Raw genomic sequence first — 22,221 nt, 5'->3', positions numbered from 1 at the left:
GACATAATAGGATTAAATGCTCAATACCAAGGTAAGTCATTTGCAAATTTAAGCACGATACCATATTGTATATGTAAAATCAATGACCTATGATGTGAACAATTATAATATCATTTTATTGAATATGTTAATAATAATGGGTAGCCTAAAATGTACTACAATAATGGTAGGCCTATAATAAAGAAATGTAACATACTGCACCTCTTATTTAAATGTGTTTTATGTTCTATTCTTGTTTAATTGATTGCATGTTTTATTTCTTGTTCTAAATTAATTGTCGTATATATTGTTTTGTCTTGGTATCAATTAGTTTCACAGATGGCAATATGTTTTTCATATACTTCCTTGGTAGAGCTCTCGGGAAGTCAAAACATTTAATGTATTTTATAATGACTAGCTGTAAGCAACATTTTTGCATGATACTTGCTAAATAGTGTATTACTTGAACCAGGTATACACTTTTGAATGTAGAGGAAGGTTCAATAAGTTTAACACAAAAAATGAAACCGAAAGACTTATTTGAATAAATGGAAATAATCATCAATATATTTTTTAGGTTCTTTGAAAAGTTTCCACAATAAGGAGTCGGTTTTATGTGCATCATGTCAATAACCTATAACGTGAGCTACGGTATTCATTGTTATTATTAACATCTAAATATCTATATCTCCATATGACCTTTCATCATTCACCAAATGCCATTATTTGTACCCTTACTCATAAACATTCATTATTTGTATATTATTGGTGCGTAAAAAGTATAAAAACATGGAATGGATTTTTTGACAACTTTAGAAACTGTCAATTCGAGTACGCATTCAGTTGTAAGCTGTAATTAATAATTATGGTATTGTACAAGACAGTAGGTGATATTTTATAGGTGATATTGTATGTGAAGTTCTGAACAAATATTCAGCGCCACAAATATGTGGATATACTATTTGGTAACAGTGCTCAAATAATAATAAAAAGCATTTTTTTGTAATACATTTACAGTAGGTCTACAATTGTCTCCATCTTACTGATACGAGACATTAAAGGCGATTATATTATGACCATAACATAATATGTGTGTTATAAGGTAACATGTTATACAAACTTTGAAACTTGGCTAAAGAATACTATACCAGGATGTATTGGACCAATTGAACTAACATGTTGTTTAGGTATGATATAATTGATCTAGGCCTACAGAAATGTTATGAACAATGGCATGCAAATATGTAGATATTACCGAAAGAAAAACACGAAAATAAATGTAAAATTTGGTGCACCAAACATTCTCTGAAAATTATTGTTACAAACTGCCTTCCCACTAAACTGATATATTTATAAAGTTTAACAATACCATAAGTTGGTTGTAGTTATAGTAGCCTCACCGTCCGCTAGCAAATTTAAAAACTTTTAAAAATGTGATGGCTGTTTCCAGTTAGTCATAGAAAAGCAGCAAAAAAAGAAGCAACACCATTATTATTATCAACATCTTTTTATTTCAAAAAGTTTTAATCTTTGGTTGTACAAATTAATTTAGTTTAAATTATTCAAATTAACATTGAGGTATTATTAGATCGAACAATTTACAATACAACATTTTAAAATTTGACATGTTTTAGGGTATGTTGTACCTTGGTAACATTGGTAAAATATATTACAGTCTGTTGGATGGTAGTGATATCCATTAGTCTTGTCGAAACAGAATTGATCTAGGCCTAAAGGTAAACAGAATTGGAAGATAGGAGTAGATCATTTGATATGTACAAGAGAGAAAAAAGATTATTTGTGTAAGAAAAGTGTAGGTAATTGAAGGATTAATAATTTATGTTTGGTCCTGCTAGGCTAAATGGGGGATGAATTACGATTATGGATTTCGCAAATTTACAGATTCAAATTTCTCTTTTAAATGTATTAATTGCTCTGAGTACATTAGATGATTAAACAATACCAAGACATAAAATTCCTTACATTTTATAATTAGGCTCTTTAGAACAAAAAATCATTTATATCAAGCAGAAATCATTAATAAAAATGAGATTAATATGTCATAATTAGGATATTATAGCATGAACAACAAAATGATTGCGGAATATTTGATACAGTATATGGTAATATGCTGTTATTTTACTCAGCAAATTTGCATAGATTAAGAATAGATACTCGTAGGCGTTATATATAAATATGTGGATATTTCACCAGGTAAAAGATACTACAATATAATTATTATATCAGTAGACTATAAGGCACTAAACTATATAATAGTATAAATACAATATTGGTAAACTTTGGTAACCTTTCCATTGTATACAGTGAAAATTAACATTTAGGTTCCTTTATTTAGGAGGTATTTCAAGTTCAATTATGATAAACACAATGTATAGTTTTGCCATTGTTAAACACTCCAATGGCTGTCAATGGTGAAAACATAACGGCACACAACATAACATAAACATGCTTCGTAGTTTCTTTTCTCCAACTACAATTTGGTTTTAATTACTTATGTAAACAGCTTGATTACATCATTTTACAGACAAACGAAACTTTATAGTATGCATTTTCATAAATAAGTGAATAAACATATACATATTTGTGTTTTCATTGACGAGGTTGTAATACTAACTTCAGTAACTATTACAGTACTTATTTGTCATACGACACAAGACAAGTGTATCTGATAGGTACGTACATTTATTCGAAAAAATAAGTCTATATAAAGATCCCTTAGGCGTCATAAATCACGGCCCAACAAATCAGTACTCCTGAAGATAACTGAATTCTTTTTTAAGGATCTTATAAACCATAAAGTTAGCTTGCTAGGCCTATATCACATTTCTGTTATGGTACCTAATCCAATCGGTTTCTGTTTATCACTATATAAGTATACACCTGTGGGTGAATAGCAGATCACTCGACAACAAATTACTTACTTATATCACAGTTTGTACCAGTGTAGCCTGGAGAACACAGACAGGAATATCCACCAACCAAATCATTACATACACCATTGACGCATGGGTTCGGGGAACAATCGTTACTATCTATGAAATTAGAAAACATAAACGAAACTTTTAAACGCTAAAAATGTTTACGAAAGAGATGTAAATCCGACGTTTTAAATTCCACTGACCATATGATGACGTCACAAAATCCAATAGACAACATTTTAATATGAATTCTGATCTACAATTTAACAGCTTTCATTAAAAGTTTTAATCATGAGAATCACTTTTCATTCTGAGAAACTGGTCATATGGTGAAGTCAAAACATCCGGTAGGTACACATTTTTACATTAATTCATATCTACAACTCATCAACTTCCAATAAAAAATTTTCAAAAATTGGAGGACACCAGCCATATTCTGGTTAGAAAACATTTCACAGATTTGCATTAAATTACGCATTTTTAAACACACGATTATTCAAGTTCAACGTGTACCTGCGCCGTTATTTTGCAATTAAAGTTCATCAAAATTAATGAAATCTGCTACAGATGATATGAAACGCAAAAATCAATTACAAAAACGACCTTTCTATGTTGCTTACGATCTGCGTGCGCAAAAGTGCGCGCGCAATGTAAACAAATCGAAAATGTTTATAATGACCTGAAACGCGCAGAAATTGATTTTTCGCAATATAAAATTTTAATGGCGCGTGCGCGCGTAATTTCTTGTGCAATAAGCCATTTTTATTCGATATAAGGTCGACGAAGCCTTATATAAATTATGATTTTTTGAAGTTTCAATAAAAAAGTTACCAATACCGGATAACCAATAAAGATTTCATACAATAACATTAGGTGATACTTTTATTCTAAATGATAACCTAATTATACGACCGACTACGGCGAAGTTATTTTAGCAAGCCTAATATTATAATATTACTATTGAAAAAAAATTGCAAAAAGCATACAGTATAAGTATACATCTTTAAGACATTACCAGACAAACAATACATATATTATAATTGGACACCAGAAATGAAGATATGCCACAATTCGCAATTATTAAAAAAATAAGACTAAAACGATATATAATAACATGATTAAAATTTATTAAATTATTGCATTATAACTGTTTTTCGAAATTAATAGTAGTAGAGGATTCATAAGCCACGAACATGAAAAACAGCTACATAAAAGACCGCAAAAAGTAATGAATTAACAAAAAAACTGTATTTATTTATTTATTTCATTTCCCAACCAACAGTGAACTCATGGTTCACCACTTACAGGAGGGAACACAGACAAACACGTACACATACAATAACAAATATTATACTAAACTACTAAACAATGTTATGAAACTTACGGAGATTATTAATAAAAATATCTAACGCAGGGTTTCTTAAAGATGTATTGTCCCACAAAAACATGAAAAATGAAGATTAATTAAATCGGACTTCGAATATTTTTTTTTGTAGTTTTAATAAAATTAAACACTTCCATAGAAACAAAAAACGAAAAAAAATATCACTTATAAAATGACAAAATAAATGGTTAAATTTAACCAAAAATCCATCGGCTGACAGCCAATTTGACCATTTTTCCTTTAAATTACATTTTTTTCAGGTAAATACATTTTTTAAATCCAATTTTTGGTTAAAGTGGACAACTATGATGTTACATTAAAATGGAATATTAAAAAAAAAGTTGTTAAAGAATTATTTTTTCAGAGGGACAATACATCTTTAAAGTAAAAGAATTATAAGTTTGACTTAATCTACTAATAAAACCATTTTTTTAAAATTTACTCTACTAAAAGGAATATGGAATGTAGGATTTCTTCTAAGACGACGACAAGGGACTCTAAGACTAACTAAGTTACAGTCTAATAAAGAATTAAAACATTTATACAAAAACACAAGATCAAAAAGGCTAACTTTTCTAGCGGTTTTGCTTTATCGTTTTGATTTAGCTTTTCGCTTTTTTTTGTATCTCCATTGAGATCCAGCCACTGATACCCACAGCATTGTCATTTTTTTCAGTGAAAAAAAGCGAAAAGCTAAATCAAAACGATAAAGTAAAACAGCCAGAAAAGTTAGCAGAGCTTTCGGGCAACACTAGCCCTTCATCGGTGCAAGTGAAGAAATTTGGATAAAGTCATGGCATAAGAACTGGCAAGTGCTGCCTGGGTGGACAGGAATATATATATTAATATTATACACATTTTAGACAGACGGAAGGCTAATTTAGATTACTGTGACTTCTAGATTGTGAGTTATAGAGGTTCACTGTCTCTTTAAGTCAAGGAACTATAAACAAATAATATTTATAAGCAAACAAGAAACTAAAATTAAATTTTAAAGACGATTAAAGTAAATCAACTATCGTAATTGATACCATAGAGCACTTCCTATTGATATTGCAATTTTACAAGTTTAAATCGCACTATTGCTAATGAGCTCAACTAAATTTAAACAACACCAAACATCGTAATAATGGCATAACTATACTTAGACTGGATTGCAGCGGTAAGGTATCATGATGAAAAATAAATACACAGAACTTACTTTGAGTTTGAGGGAATGCTCGGACATGAGCAACTCCGATAACTACAAATAGAACGAACAGGCTGTTCTTGAGGAGTAACATCTTGTTTGTAAGTTGTAGGTCACTTATCAAGAGAATCAAACTTATCAATTTGTACGATACCAGAGTAACGGCTCCTTTTATAACAATTCGTCTTTTAGTAGAGTGAATGGCTTCTTATTATTTTTCCAGGTAGGTATTACAACAACAATATGTGGCAAAAATATAAAACCAAAATGATAGACATGTGACATATGCAAGAATTCATGTTTTTGGAAACGGTATAATAAATCATTTAAGTGTGAAGAATGATTTTATTAATGGTATTATTATACATATTGTTTGCGTTATTTACGTCACTAAATTGTTTACAGTAGGTAAAAGGTAATTATACAATAAGGTAGCAAATAAATAGGATCACTTTTGTAAGAATTCGTCTTCAAAATATGTTTTGAAGTAAATAACCAACTATCTGGGTACAATATGGGTTTCCAGGTAAAATATTACGACAAAATCACGGACGAATGTCGAATAATAATGAATAGTTATTTGCAAGTTTGGAAACTTTCCAACAATATTTATACAATATATGTCATGTCAAAAACCTATCGTGTGATATTATGATTAGCATTATTATTGCTTACAATAAGGCACTGATGAAGGGCTAGTGTTGCCCGAAAGCTTTGCCAATATTTCTGGCTGTTTTACTTTATCGTTTTGATTTAGGTTTTCGCTTATTTTTTTTGTATCTCCATTGTGATCCAGCCACTGATATCGACATCATTGTCATTTTTTCAGTAATTTGACTTTATATATATATATATATATAATTAATTTGAAACGATAAAGATGAGGAAATCTGTAAGAATAAGAAAAAGTCGCCCCAACCGAGACTCGAACTCGGACCTTCTGCTTGATATGCAGTTGTCCTAACCATTAGACCACTGGGGCTTTCATGGTATTGTTCAAACTCGATTGGATAGCGATTCTTTAACATTCTCGGCGTGGTACGTCGGAACAGCACTAGTCTTTATTTGTACGCGCGCACCAGAGATCAAATTGATACGCCCTCATCTTTCAGTATTTTTATTCACGAGACGAGATCTCCGATGAGATACTTTTATATATATAAACAAATCAGAACAGTAATTCTAAACCGCCCGGTGATATACTGTATTTAATTAATTAATTTGAAACGATAAAGATGAGGAAATCTGTGAGAATGAGAAAAAGTCGCCCCAACTGAGACTCGAACTCGGACCTTCTGCTTGATATGCCTGATTTGTTTATACTCATTACCCTCAATCACCCAAATAAAAATTTAAAAAATAATTCAAATACTTAAATAACACGCAAAGATCAAATTTCATTTTCGTTGTTGTTAAAAACAAAATTTATTTCAATACACATTCTATTGCAATACACTTTACAAAACATAATAAGAATAATAATACTTTAACAGATAAGAAAAAAAGAAAAGAAAAATAACTCAAAACATTTAATAACATTACAAATAATTGAAAAAGATGGTAACTACATACAATTATACATTTTTGAAAAAAGGTTGTAATCACTTGAAACGATTTTTATCAGTGAGTTAAATTCATTGACGTTCATAACAGCAGGTTAAAATGTTTAAATGCCCATTCAAAGTGGGTACTACCATTGTCGACGAGATTTAAACATAAGATAGCTTGATAACACCTGTGAAGAAGTTCAAGTTTTGGTAAGTTACAAATGTCGTGGTCTTCTTCTGTACATCTTATTTGATATCTGCCGTACAGGCAACCCAAACAGTAAAGTTTTTTCATATCATTCATCACAGCTATGAATGCCGATATGTATGTTCGTTTAACTGTTTCCTTTATCATTAACCATTCTCTTTGGTTAGAACTTGTCATCGCCTTCACTTCTTCCGTCAACTGGTCTATGGCTATTTCATAGATGAACACATCGTCGTCTAGTTCTGAATTATCTTCTGTCAGATAGTTTAAGTTGTCTTCTATGGTTTTGGTTTCATCGAAGAGTATTTTTCCTCGGTCGAGATTATACGTGGGTATAGAACATCCTCTTCTGGTGTAATATCTTCCTCCATTAGTTCCATCTCTTTAGAATCCATCGTTAATTCTATCGGAACGTTTTCTTCTTCTGAATGGATTGAAAAATCGGCTTCCCTCTCTAGTTCTTCAAAACCTTTTAAATTCTAATAGTTCATATTCTTCTTCTGAATCAGGTAGCGTTGTTAAGTCAATCAGTTCAATTGCAGCGACTTCTTCTTCCTGCATGGTTAAGTCGATAATTTCAATTACTTCGTTGACGAAATTCATAGTGATTTTTTTAACTGGCTAAAGTGTCTGAAGAAAAATAGTATGTCTGATAGGTTACAGCGTTGTAGAATGGTTAAATGTTACAGCATATCGTCGTGTTATATACAGCTTCCATGGATTAAAAATAACATTCGGCATTTACTAAAACTGTTTCATCCCTTGTCTCATTTTCACAGATCCTGTCGAAGCGCTGTGTTTCATTTGTTTCAAAATTAGCTTCCCCAATGTCATTCAATTTAAAAAATGTCCGATCCAAGATCATCAATCCGTTCTGTTTTCCAAAAGATTACATTGTAATTACGGAAACTGTTTTAACCAATCGTAATTGTCATTCTTGTAGCTTTTTTTGGTCCGTGTTTCTAGCATTTCATTGTCATTCATGTTTACACCGGTTCCACAATCTTCACATCCATTCAACTCTTCAATCATTTCATCGACCATGTCCTTTTGTTCCATTAGATCTCTCCACTGCATCAATGTTAAATTAATACCTTTCTTGCCTAATTTACATTTACCATCTGGTTCTGATTGATAGTATTCTCGGATACAAACGTACATATTATCATCACGTCAAGTTTAATACGTTTAGTAGCTGTAACTGTAATTCGATTATCATTCTTAAAAAGTGATTCTTTACCACCGGTCGACAATCTTGTTGAAAAGAAGCGCTAGTATTTGGTTCATCTTCTACTCTCTGTCTCTTGCTAGACCTCATAACTCACTGCATAGTAGCCTTAGCCTTATCGGCTATTTTAGAATCGGTGTAATCGACTGTTGGTTTGTAGAAGTTCATACTGATGAAAACTGTACTAAATTCTCTTAATCAAGATTGTAGAAGTGAGTTCAGCGCTTTGAAAACTGATACTTTGAAATCGGCACTTCACTTGCTAATGAAATTCCCAATAGTAACAGATCATTTAAATACTTCTTACCCAACTCTACCCCTAACTCAATATTCTTTACTCCAGTCAATGAGGCCGAAGTTTTTAAAATCATTTCTACTTTTAAAAACAACAAATCACCCGGTATTGATGATTTTCAAACCAAGCCCATTAAACATATTGCCGATCTCTTTCTTTTCCACTTACTCATATTTTTAATCTTGCTTTATCAAAGGGTGTTTTCCCAGACAGGATGAAGTTTGCGCGCGTTATCCCTATCTACAAATCTGGAAGCAAATCTGATTTCTCTAACTATCGCCCCATATCTGTCCTTTCTATTTTCTCTAAAGCTTTAGAAAGGGTAATCTACGATCGTACATTTTCATTTATCTCAAAACATGACATTCTTCACAAAAATCAATACGGCTTTAGAAAAGGACACAACACACCCATGGCTCTCATTGACTTAACAAACAAAATTGTTGACGCATTTGAAAGTGGTCATCTAGCCATCGGCGTTTTTTTAGATTTGTCGAAGGCATTCGACACAATAGACCACAATGTACTTTTATTTAAATTATCCTATTATGGAATCAGAGAGCCTGCATATGATCTTTTCAAAAGTTACCTTACCAATCGTTTTCAATGTACCATGTATTCTAATTCTGTCTCCAACTTCAATCCTGTACTTGTGGTGTTCCCCAAGGCTCTCTTCTTGGCCCCATGCTATTTATTCTATATATTAATGACATCTATCTTTCTTCTTCAATTCTTAACTTTTTTCTATATGTTGAAGACACCACTGTTTATTACTCTGACCCTGATATTCAAACCTTATTTAATACTGTTAATACCAATCTGACCCTCATGTCTCAATACTTTTCAGCTAACAAACTTTCTCTTAACCACAAAAAATGTAACTTCATCCTGTTTGAGACCCCTCAGAAAATTAAAAACATTGATACTGCAAACTATAACATTTCGATTAACAATCATGACATTCCCTCAGTCCAATCTGCTACATTTTTAGGAGTTCATCTAGACAGTCGACTTTCATGGAAAAATCATATCAATTTTGTTGAGAATAAAATTTCAAAAAGTCTGGGCATCATCACTAGACTTTCTTTTTTTTACCCCCTAACATTCTTCATATTCTTTACTGCTCAATTATCCTGCCTTATCTTAACTATATTAACAATATATTGCAATCATTGCAATATTGTCTGGCGCAACTCTTAACCTTCCAATATTAAAAAACTTCAAACTCTTTAAAAAAAAGGCCATCAGGGTAATACCTGGCGCCCCACCCCTGTCTCATTCATCTCATTTTTTCTAAGCTTCACCTTCTCAAAGTCCTTGATATCAATCTAACCCAACAAGGCTCTTTCATCTTTTCTTCTATTATTCTAACCTTCCAAAACATCTTTGCTCCATGTTCACTCCTAATTCTGTAATTCATTATCATCATACCCGTATTAGTTCAAAATTACATATTCCAACCCATAAAACCAACCACTTCAACACAACATTAGGTATTCCGGACCCACTTTTTGGAACGATCTGCCACTCCCCATCTTAAACTCCGTTTCCAGTAAATCATTTTTATCTAAACTTAAAAGTCACCTTATTTCCAAATATTAACTATTTTTGGTCAATTTTTTATTTATTTATTTTTTTTTTTATTATTCTTTTTTGATTGTCTGTGTAAATAATATGTACGCCCTCAACAGAATGTGTTTTCATCTTTCTTGTACCCTCTTCTTTCTAAAATCTTTTATATATATTGTACATTGTAATCAGTTTTTTTATTCCAAAGGAGTAAATAAATGTTGCTTTGAATTGAATTGAATACTGATAATTTAACTATACATTCACCCTACATTTATACTAAACAAAATAATGTATACATGTCAGTTGTAGCGTCCTTTTTTGTTTTATTTTAAAAGGAAACAAAGAATTCTTTATGTAAAACGTAAACCATTTAAATGAAAATGAAACTTAATTTAAAGTTAGAAATAATTATTATTTATTTTTGAAAAATAGTGAAACTAACATATTGCTTGACGTTACACCATTCATTCATTGCGAAGCTCCATTGTTATAATTTCCGGAAGAAATTAAGTACATGTCTGTATAGTTCAATCAAGACATACTTATTATATCACTTCATTATATTCTTATCTTTTTATTTTTGTCGTTGTTATAAAATACCAGTATTAATTATATGTCGGTCTAGTTCTATCAAAACACCCTTATCCACGAAGCTGTGTCCCCTATGGACCAGTACTGTTATCAAATTAATTAGCCTAGGACTGTTCTTTGTCTCGCTGAGAAGAAGGGTGAAGTAACTCTAACCTCGCAACTGACAGCCCCTGGGTAGTTAACTGACCGTTTTCCACATTCCTATCCTGAGCTGGATCTGATTCACTGTGGAAGATGTGTAGAATGGTTACCTCTCGCATTGTTTCTTTGCAGATTTTCAATTAGGACGGACTTTTCTGAGTTTACCTCAAATCCTCCTAATTAATCAGTCTCGATTGCTACCAGGCACTTGACCCCATCAGAACACTGGGCTCAGCCTTTATAAAATTGGGAGGAGTGTAGCGAAAACCCCATTATATAATAATGGGTCGACCAAAGGTGTGACCCGAGGTCACGTGCGTTACTGACCGGTGCCGTAGCGGCCTCTTTGAACGCATGACATTGGACGGGACGGACGTAAATCGTGACTACACTGTATAAGTATCAGCTCTACGCACGTTCCCTGGTGTTAGATATACATTAGCCTATAGCCAGCAGGGTTGGTAACGGGACGATTCGGCCCTGAGACGATTCGGCCCGGGATGATTCGGCCCTGGGACGATTCGGCCCGGGACTATTCGGCACACTTACATTTATCGGCTTTGATGCATTTTATAAGCATAAAATAAGCTTTTTTCCCCAAACTTTATTTTCAGAGAGACTATGGGTAGTACTACTAGGGATAAAGATGCAATAAAGCAAACATTTAAAAAAAAATTGTCGAAAATGATCATTTTTTAGTCACGCGAACGATGTTAACAAGTTACGCCCTCTGTTGGCCGCTTGGCGAATGCACAATGCACAGGGACGATTCGGCCCTGAGACGATTCGGCCCGGGACTATTCGGCCCACTTTTGGTGGGACGATTCGGCCCACTTTTGGGCCGAAACATCCCACTTTGTAGGCCGAAACGTCTCACTTTAGACCAAATTCATATTCATTTTTGTGGGTATTTAAAGTTTTTAAAGGTGTTTAACAATCCGTATTTTATTGATATTGACAATTTTGATATAATATATACAATAAATTACTAAAAAAACGTAATTTTATATTCAATTTATTACTTCGAAAATCTTGTTTATTTCGTGTATTCGCCAAGCGGCCAACAGAGGGCGTAACTTGTTTACATCGTTCACGTGACTAAAAATTGATCATTTTCGACAATGTTTTCAAAATGTTTGCTTTATTGCATCTTTATCCCTAGTAGTACTACCTCATAGTCTCTCTGGAAATAAAATTTGGGGAAAAAGCTTATTTTATGCTTATAAAATGGATATCAAAGCCGATAAATTTAAGTGAGCCGAAACTTCTCAGGGCCGAATCGTCCCGGGCCGAATCGTCCCAGCGCCGAATCGTCCCGTTACCGCCTAGCTAGTACTAAGGGACTGCTCACCGGGTAGCCATACGCACACAGCAACGTAATTAAGGTACGTCTAGTCCTCCTAGGCTGGCCTGAGTGTTTATCACTACCAGCAGCCACACATCGGAGTAGACTGTTCGTACTCTTCTGGGTATAACACCACATCTCGGCTACTAGAGGCGGAAAGAGACCAGTCCCGCCTAAAAGGTAAGCTGGTACGCTTTGTGTAATAATTGTAGTAGCTTCGCACTCTCGGCCGATTTACAACATTGGCGCTGCGAGCAGGGTTCGAACCTGCGCGGGAAGATCCCAACTTTATTATTTATTTTTTAATTAATCAAATAGGCCTACTCATGCACGTGCATACATAGTTATCTCCTTTTAAAATTGCCGACAATACATGATGTCATGTAACTATCAAATTAAATAATACCTAAATTGTTATATATCCGAAACACCTATTGTTTTATACTTCCTTAGTCATTTACTTTTCAGTACTTTGTACAACTGAACTACAAGTTGTACAATTTAAATTATACAGCATATAGTAGACAACATACTGAATTAACCCCACTTTTTTTAACAACACAACAAGATAGCATGTAACTAATTTAAATTATATACGGTAAATACCTCGATTGTTATATACCCCAAAATACAATACCTATTGTTTCATACTTCCTAGGAATTTGTTTTTTCAGTAATTTATACAATTGACTAATATTTACAATTTGAAAAACAGCCTATAAACGGACTATAAACGCTATTTAACTACTACAGTTTATACCAGTGTAGCCTTGAGAACAAACGCAGATGTATCCATCAGGGGTTCGCCAAACAATCATCGATATCTGTTAAAGTAAATTCGATTTTCATAAAACAAAAAATAAACTGAATCTATCTATCCGAAAAGACTCGTTCTACCGCCAGAACCATGGGGCGAGTGAGTCTCGAACCCTTGCCGATTTTATTGCTACGTAATTACGGTTCCACTGTCTTAACCGCTCGGCAATTACTTTACTTACCTATGTCACAGTTGATTCCTGTATAGCCCTGGAAACAAGAACAAACATAACCACCAACCAAATCAAAACATTGCCCATTTGCACATGGATTTCCAAAACAATCATCATCATCTAAAAAAACATTTATAATGAAGTTTTTAAAACACTATGTGTTCGTACAGATTCTTGATTTTCACAAATTGTGATAAAGATTAGATGTTCGAAATTAGACAAAGAAAACTGGTCGTAGGTAGGGACAAAACGTGTTTACTATAAGAAACTAAAAAAAACAAGACAGTTAGTTACAGGTAGTGGTAGTGATGTAGAGGAGGGTGGTGGTGGAACAAAAGTCGGTAGAGGAAGTCGGTTATTGTATTCTATTGACAGTTTTCAAGGAAAAATACAAGAAGAAAATAAAACCAGAAAAATGGCGAATCTCATTTTTCGCTGTTAAAATCATAACTTATTTCTACTCCTTATATGGTTACGATATTCTAATACTCACTTGTTTCACAATTCCTCCCTGAATACCCCGTTTGGCATGCGCAAAAATAATCATTAATCAAGTCTGTACATTGACCACCATTCAAACATGGGTTTGGAGAACAATCATTGACATCTATAAAGCAAAATTATAAATTATTATTATAAACGTCATAAAACCACTTAACCCATTGCATTTTTTAAATTTGATATTTCATCGATGAATAAAACTACGTCGATGTATACGATTGCATTGATCCGTTATTACATTTTGCACTGACTTACTTGTATCACAGTTTTGACCGATAAACCCAGCGATGCATGTGCACAAATAACCACTGACAAAGTCTGTACATTGCCCTCCATTTTGACATGGGTTTGGAGAACAATCATCAGCATCTAAACGGCGAAACAAAAATTTAAATTATAGTATAAAAGAGGTGATAAGATAAAGTACTGTACATATGCATTTTTACTTATAGAATGAAAGTCAAGTTAGAGAAAGAATAATAAATCTATATAAATATTTTTTTTAAACATGGCAATCACAGGGGCAGGTTGACATTTGAAAAGTGGATTTTGCAAACTATTGGTGATGTACCAGCAGCGTAGTCAGGTCAAACATCTAGAGTACGTATGTCTTAAGGTTCGCATAATACTTACTTATATCACAGTTTATACCAGTGTAGCCTGGAGAACAAACGCAGATGTATCCATCAACCAAATCAGTACATACACCATTGACACATGGGTTCTCCAAACAATCATCGATATCTGTTAAAGAAATTTGATCTTCATAAAACAAAAAATAAACTGTATCTACCAGCAGCGTAATAAAGTCAAATCATTTAGGATGTATGTCTTAAGGTTCGCATAATACTTACTTATATCACAGTTTGTACCAGTGTAGTCTGGAGAACACAGGCAGAAATATCCACCAACCAAATCATTACATACACCATTGATACAGGTGTTCACCAAACAATCATCGATATCTGTTAAAGTAAATTCGATTTTCATAAAACAAAAAAATAAACTAAATCTATCTATCCGAAAAGACTCGTTCTACCACCAGAACCATGGGCTGAGTGAGTCTCGAACCCTTGCCGATTTTATTGCTACGTAATTACGGTTCCACTGTCTTAACCGCTCGGCCACTCACTCGGCCACTCACTTTACTTACCTATGTCACAGTTGATTCCTGTATAGCCCTGGAAACAAGAACAAACATAACCACCAACCAAATCAAAACATTGCCCATTTGCACATGGATTTCCAAAACAATCATCATCATCTAAAAAAAAACCAAGTAACCATGTAAATATTTATAACGAAGTTTTTGAAACACTGTGTTCGCACAGATTCTTGATTTTCACCAATTGTGATAAAGATTAGATATTCGAAATTAGACAAAGATAACTGGTCGTAGAAAAGGTGGTGACAAAAACGTGTTTAGTAAGAAACTAGAAAAACAAGACAGTTAGTTACAGCTTGTTGTGTTTGTGTTGTCCTGTAGCGTAACAGTGTATTTTTAAATATATTTGTTTATATTATTACTACTACTTGTCTGATCTAAAGTTAAGATTAAGATTTAAGTATTGTTTATTTGTATTTGATACAATTATTAGTTTATTTTGTACTGGCTTAAAGCTCTATATTGAGTTTATTTGGTCTTTTCCAGGCTTTGCATTCTTTATTTAATACTTTGAATTAATCTGGATAAATAACAAGTTTGATGTATTGTGAAATAAAAACGAATGAAAGAATGAACGAATGAGTGATTAAATTACTCCGGGTGCGCTTACGTGTTTGCGTTGCGATGTGTTCAAGTGAGATGCACGCTTTAGGATCTACACACAACGTAATCGTTGTAAATCATTTGGACTTACTAATTTGACATACTGTTCCTGCATAACCAAAAGGACATGTACAGAAAAAGAAATTGACCTCGTCATTGCACGTTCCACCATTATTACAAGGGTTAGATGCACATTCGTCGATATCTGTAATAAATATAATAATTTTTTAGTTTCAATTTATGAATTTGAGTACCTAGCTAAAATAACCAGTATTACGCTTTCAGTTAAACTCACTTGTTTGACAGTAAACACCACTGTAACCTGCTGCGCATGTGCAGATGTATCCACCAACAAGATCTGTGCATAAGCCTCCGTTCAAACACGGATTTTAGAAACAATCGTTGAAATCTGTACAACCAATTAGTGTTTGTTTATTACTTTTGTATGTGTCGCAAATATGTAATAATAACCAAAACAGGATAATATATGGTAATCTTCCGCTCCCAATGTAAATGCACATTCATTAATATCTTGATAAAACAAAATTAATAAAAAATTCATTTTTCGTTAAATCACCACAAAATGAAATGTGCAATGATGTCGGAAAAGTGTACACAGCCAGTAAAGCTGTACACAATCGGTAACATTCACACAATTGGTAGAATACACACATTGAGTAAATTTAATTAAAGACCCATTCCCTACGTTTTTTAGATCTAATTTAAGATCACAAACTATATTTAATGTAAAAATAATACTATATGGTCCTATTGCGATAACTTTTTTCGTCTTTAAATGGTTAAAAATGTGAAAAATAAGTCGATTCTAATAATTATAGCGGCCCGCTATAAATCCTAAAATGCATTGCGCGCGAATTGATATTTTTGTTTTTCTTCTGTAATTCACCCACTTTTCGATCAATCGTGAGGCCAAAACAAATGGAGGACTCCTAACTTTTCAGCGAAAATACCGGGTTTTCCCCAATTTGTATCAACGGAGTCTGGCAAAATTAGAAAGACAATTAATGCAGCAACTATACAACGTCAGGCTAGGTATATAGCTAGCGTACGATGTTCGTACGCAGGCCCGTAGCCAGGGGGGTTTTATGGTTCGGGCGAACCCCCCTTTACAGCGAACCCTGTTCTATGAAGTATAATGTGTCATCATCATCATAGAGGATTATAGTGAATTTAATATATTACACTATAATATCTATGGTATCATGTACTGTAGTTTACATTAGGCCTATAGCATTCAATTATTTTTTTCTAGACCACCAGCCGATACGTAGGCCTACTCAACTGTATCAATACCACCTATTTACATTGATATATTTAGTTTCCTCAACAAATTGCTGTAAATAAATATAGATAGAGCTATCAGGGGCAGTCGCAAGACTATTTCAAGAGGGTTGCCCAAAGACTCCAGGGCTGTAGACACTGAGCAAGCAAATTGTTAAATGACATCCTTAGATGGCCGCAAATGGTACTCTCGCACATAAAATTCATGATAAATTTTTTATCGTTCAATGCGAACGTCACATGGAAGTCCCCGATGAAGGTACTTTTGGTACGGTAATACATTCCTTTTTTTTTTTCTCTTTCGTGGGGGCAACCCACTTTTATTTCATTCTTCATATTACACATTGTAGTTATATATAGAAATTGTATAAAATGTCATTAAAATAAAGTTTTAAATATATATATATATAAATAAAAAATTAAAATAATAATGAAACAATTAAAAATTAATACATGTAATTTTAAGAAATACAAGTTAATAATTTTCTTTTTACGTTACCCCATTTCTTTTTTGCCTTGTTTATGTTACAAGCATATTGATTCTCTATAAGATTTTTTAGCTCACATCGGAACAAGTTCCAGACGACTTTTGATCTCATTTTTTAATGCTTTTCTAATGATTTAATAAAATTTGTTTTATAAATACAAAAAGTAAACAATGATAATAATTCATTGACATTTTCACTTTTTGTTCCAATAACAATGTCTAGCCAATCATGTACGGTTTCTTCAAGTGTATAGCATTTTATAATCATGTTGTTAAATTTTGTCCATACTTTTTGGATACTTTTACATTTCAGAAGCATGTGCTGTCTCAATTTCGTTTTGGCAGTGTTCGCACATTTCTTCAGGAGATATTTTCCATATCTTCATTCGTTGTTTACATGCCAGAATCCGATGTAGCAGTTTAAAATTAAATGGTGCTACTTTTGTTACATGTTTCATGCTATAGACTTTTTTTAACCATATTTTATTCCACTTAAAGTTCACATTTCTAAATTCCGTTTCCCATTTCGATTGACAAAATGGAGTAATAGATATATTGTTTATAATGTGTTTATAATAAAAAGAATTTTTATACTGTTTACAATATATTGTTTGTATTTCTTGTTTGTCTCTCTCTTTTTTATTGTTTATAAATATTTTCTTCCAATTTGAGGGAATTGCATTTACAATCTTAAAATATTCAATTATTCCATTTTGTTGCTCTGAAAGGGTAGTTATCAATTCTGTCGGAGTCATTAATCTGTGATTAACTATTATATCTTTTATTGTTTTATACCCTGCTTGTATCCAACTTTTAAAATATAATGTTTTTCCACTGCATTTTATAAAAGTGTTTTCCCACAAATGTTGTTTTTCAACTTCGTTTACATTTTGCGGGTATGTATTACTTATATTGTTAAAATACACTAACACTTTTAACATTTCTTTATAAAATTCAGGCATACATTTCAGTTCTACATGACTTTCAAAATTGGGCTCACTAATATTGACAGTATAATTAAATGGATACATATAATGTTTTGGTAAATATTTCCATTTACCTGGGTCAGGGCTTAACAATCTCTTAACCCAACTAAGTTTTAACGAACTAACCATTGTGCTAAGATGTACCATATTTAGACCACCTTCTAGTATTGAATTTATAAGGGTTTTTCTTTTTATTTTTTCTCTTTTTTTACCCCACAAAAATCTATATAATACCTTTTCTACTTTTGGGAATACATATTTAGGCACATTTATGACACTAGCATTATATACAAGTTTGGAAATTGCAAATGTTTTTATAATAATTATTTTTCCAAAAAAAGAGAGGTTTCTTTTTTGCCATAATTGCAATATCTGATCAAGTTTAGTGATTTTTTCATTCCAGTTCTTTCCTTCGCACACTCTTTTATTGTAGCCGACATATATCCCTAAGAATTTAACTGGATTCTTCGTCCATGTTAGATTAAAAGGTGCTGTTTCATTATTTTTGCTGGAACCAATCCACATTCCTTTAGTTTTTTCTTTATTTAATTTTAATCCAGATATATTACAAAAAACCTCTATTTCTTTCAAAAAGTGTTTTAAACTAGTCTCGTCTTGTGTAAATAAGACGGTGTCATCTGCTAATTGACAAATTTTAACAGTACTTTCATTTACATTATCTATATTACATGGTAACATAATGCCTTTACATAGAGGATTATCTCTTATGTTATTAGCCATTATTTCAACAGCAAGTGTGAATAAAAGAGCAGACAGTGGACATCCTTGTCTTACTCCACTTTTTATCTGAAAACTTTCAGATAGCCAACCATTATTTTCTATAATACATTCTGTTTCTGTATAATAACAATGTAATCCATTTTGTAAATGACATTCCAAAGCCAAACTTTTGGAGGCATTTAAAAATAAAGTTTCTATCTAATGAATCGAAGGCCTTTGCAAAGTCTAGAAAAACTAATGCTCCGGGTAAGTTACATGTATTGGTCTGGAAAAGAACGTCTTCTACTAAGCGTATGTTTTCTCCTCCAAATCGTCCGTTGATATAACCTTTTTGGTCGGAATCAATAATTGGGGCAATTATTTTTTGTATTCTACTCGATAGGGCATGGGCCATAATTTTATAATCAACATTTAACAATGTAATTGGTCTCCAGTTTGTTAGTAATTCTCTTTTTCCATTTTTAAATAATAATTTTATTATTCCCTTTTTTTGTGTTTTAGGTAGTTTACTTTTATTGTAGCTATAATTTAAGGATGCACATAACATTTCTTTTATATGATTCCAAAAAAACTTGTAAAATTCTACACTTAGTCCATCACACCCCGGACTTTTATTCAAGTGTATTTTATGAAGAGCACTTGTTAATTCATCTATAGTTAGTAAACCTTCACATTGCATACTGTCATTTAATGAAAGTGTTTTGGATTTTGATTTATCAAGATAGCTATTTATATTATTAACAGAAATATTTTTTTTGGAATATAAGTTTTTGTAAAAGTTGACCTGTTCTCTTAAAATGTCATTAGTGTCGGTAGTATACTTTCCATTAGTTTTTAATAGGGTAGTAATTTGTTTTCTTTTTCCATTATTTTTTTCAAGGCCGAGAAAAAACTTAGTATTTTTTTCTCCCTTTTCAAACCATTCTATTCTCGAACGGATTTGGGCTCCTTGGGCCTCAGATGTGTATATTTCATCAAGTTGTTCTATTTTATTTTTTAATTGACAGTCAGTTTCTTGGCTGTAGGTTGAATCAAGTTTTTTTGTAAGTTCGCTAACTTCTTTTATCAACTTTTCTTTAGTATAATTTTTTTTAATTTTCTTTCTTGAACAATATTTACACGAGAACTCTTTTATTTTAACTTTTAAGTATTCCAATAAACTGTCAGGTTTCAAGTTATATTCGTTTTTTTTTGTCTTTTCAATTATGTGTATAACATTTAACGCATATATTTCATCATTCAAGACCTTATTGTTTAGTTTCCAGAATCCTGTACCTCTCTTTTTTTCATCATTTATTATTTTCAAAGATATCGCTTGATGATCAGAGAAGATACAAGGTCGAATATCTGTAGAAATGATGTCACCATTTTTATAAAGGGCGTTTGATGTGCACCAAAAGTCTAACCTTCTGTACGTATCCTTTCTTCTCCATGTAAATTGGGATTTATCTTTATGACTTTGTCTCCATATATCAATTAAATGTAACTTATTCATGCATTTTTTAATGCTATTGGTGATTTGTCGTAGCTATTCACGCTGTTTTTCTGATCTACCTTTTTATCTAATATGCAATTCATGTCACCTCCTATTATTATGTATTCATTAGTTACATCACATAATGTGTTTATCTTATTTTCAAGTTTCTTAAAAAATATTGCTCTTTCCTTGTAATTGTTTGGAGCATAAACATTTACGAGGTTAAAGTTGGTCTTATTATGAATAATACATTCTAATAACGGTAATACATTCTAATAACTGTACTCAATTAATGTAAATTAATTATCAAATAATAATTTTAAAAAGTTATACAAAAAAATATGAAGCTGTTGCTATAAATATATTGAGCAAAAGGTTAAATTGTATAATTTGGAATTTTAATTCATTTAAAAATGCTAAATAAAGTCAGATGTTAAAACCACAATTTCCAAAAATTCATTTTTATTTATCCACTATAAACTTTACAAAAGTGTTGTTTTAAACCACACTTCAAATAAAACAAAGAAAATAATGATAGGACATGAAAGAAGCGAACTTTGCTCTGCTACCGGTATAACACGGTTCAAATTTCGGAACGTCTATAAATTACTACGGAAATTCGGCCTAATATTTACGAACGTACGGAAATGAAGATAAATAGGGTACTACACGCATCAGAAATAGTATGCTACATACACGAGCCTAGATAGGGAAGATCTGTACTGTAGTTCATTGCGAGAGGAGGGGGAAGTCCGGTAATGTGTCATGAAAAATGTAACAAGCCAGAGATGAAATAAAATCACTAACATTTAGCTGATGGTCGTTGTTTTAGTCGTCGTCAGAAGTTTATCGACCGACATCTATTTCTCATGTGTAGTAGAGCGTTTCTTTGATTGAATAATATTGTTTGTATTATAACACAAGTTCATTTTGGATTTTCAGTAAATTACCAATGGTTTATTCAAAGTCAAACTGTAACTAATCCCTCACTATTCAATCAAAATGTTATTGTTATACTACTATATTGTTGAAAAATGGATTGCGTGATATGAAAATGGATTTATAGTAAAACGTAATAAAGATACGTTCTTGTCTGGTTATTAGGTATTCATGCTCTGATGAAGCAGAGGATTATTTTTATAGCGTTCCATTTAAAATAAATGTTATTACAAAGAAGTATTTTGGTTGTGAAGGTCGTTTTAACAATTAGGCTAATATCAAAACCTTCAACAATGATAAAATGCCCTGCAACTCTGTAACTACTTTATGACTAAGCCTATCAAGTTCCGGGTCAGGTGCCATTTATCATGAATGTTATGGGCGAGAGTACCATTTCCGGCCATCAAGGGGTGTCATTTAACAAAATTCGCCTCAGACCCCACCGGGTTGGGGTGGCGCGGGGCAGTGACCCAAATACTTAGTGTCCGAACCCCCCCCCTTGACAGATCCTGGCTACGGCCCTGGTACGTTACCGATGTTTACCAGCTAGGCCTACAAAACTAAGCCTAGCTAGGCTAGGCCTAAGACCGTCCACGAGAGGTCAATCGCCGCG

General features: G+C 32.5%; 1 long non-coding RNA gene across 1 annotated transcript; it reads right to left on the bottom strand.

The window, feature by feature from the left end:
- Positions 1 to 1,606: 1,606 nt before the first annotated feature.
- On the bottom strand, positions 1,607 to 14,071 carry LOC144845601 (uncharacterized). The gene is made up of 3 exons (XR_013612576.1): positions 13,901 to 14,071; positions 13,408 to 13,527; positions 1,607 to 1,703 (listed from the first exon to the last, which is right to left on the bottom strand). It is a non-coding gene; the product is annotated as an uncharacterized LOC144845601 (long non-coding RNA).
- Between the last annotated feature and the right edge of the window lie 8,150 nt (positions 14,072 to 22,221).

Source organism: Antedon bifida, chromosome 6, assembly GCF_963402885.1.
Source record: "Antedon bifida chromosome 6, ecAntBifi1.1, whole genome shotgun sequence".
Lineage (NCBI taxonomy): Eukaryota > Metazoa > Echinodermata > Crinoidea > Comatulida > Antedonidae > Antedon > Antedon bifida.
This window is presented reverse-complemented; position numbering and strand designations above follow the sequence as displayed.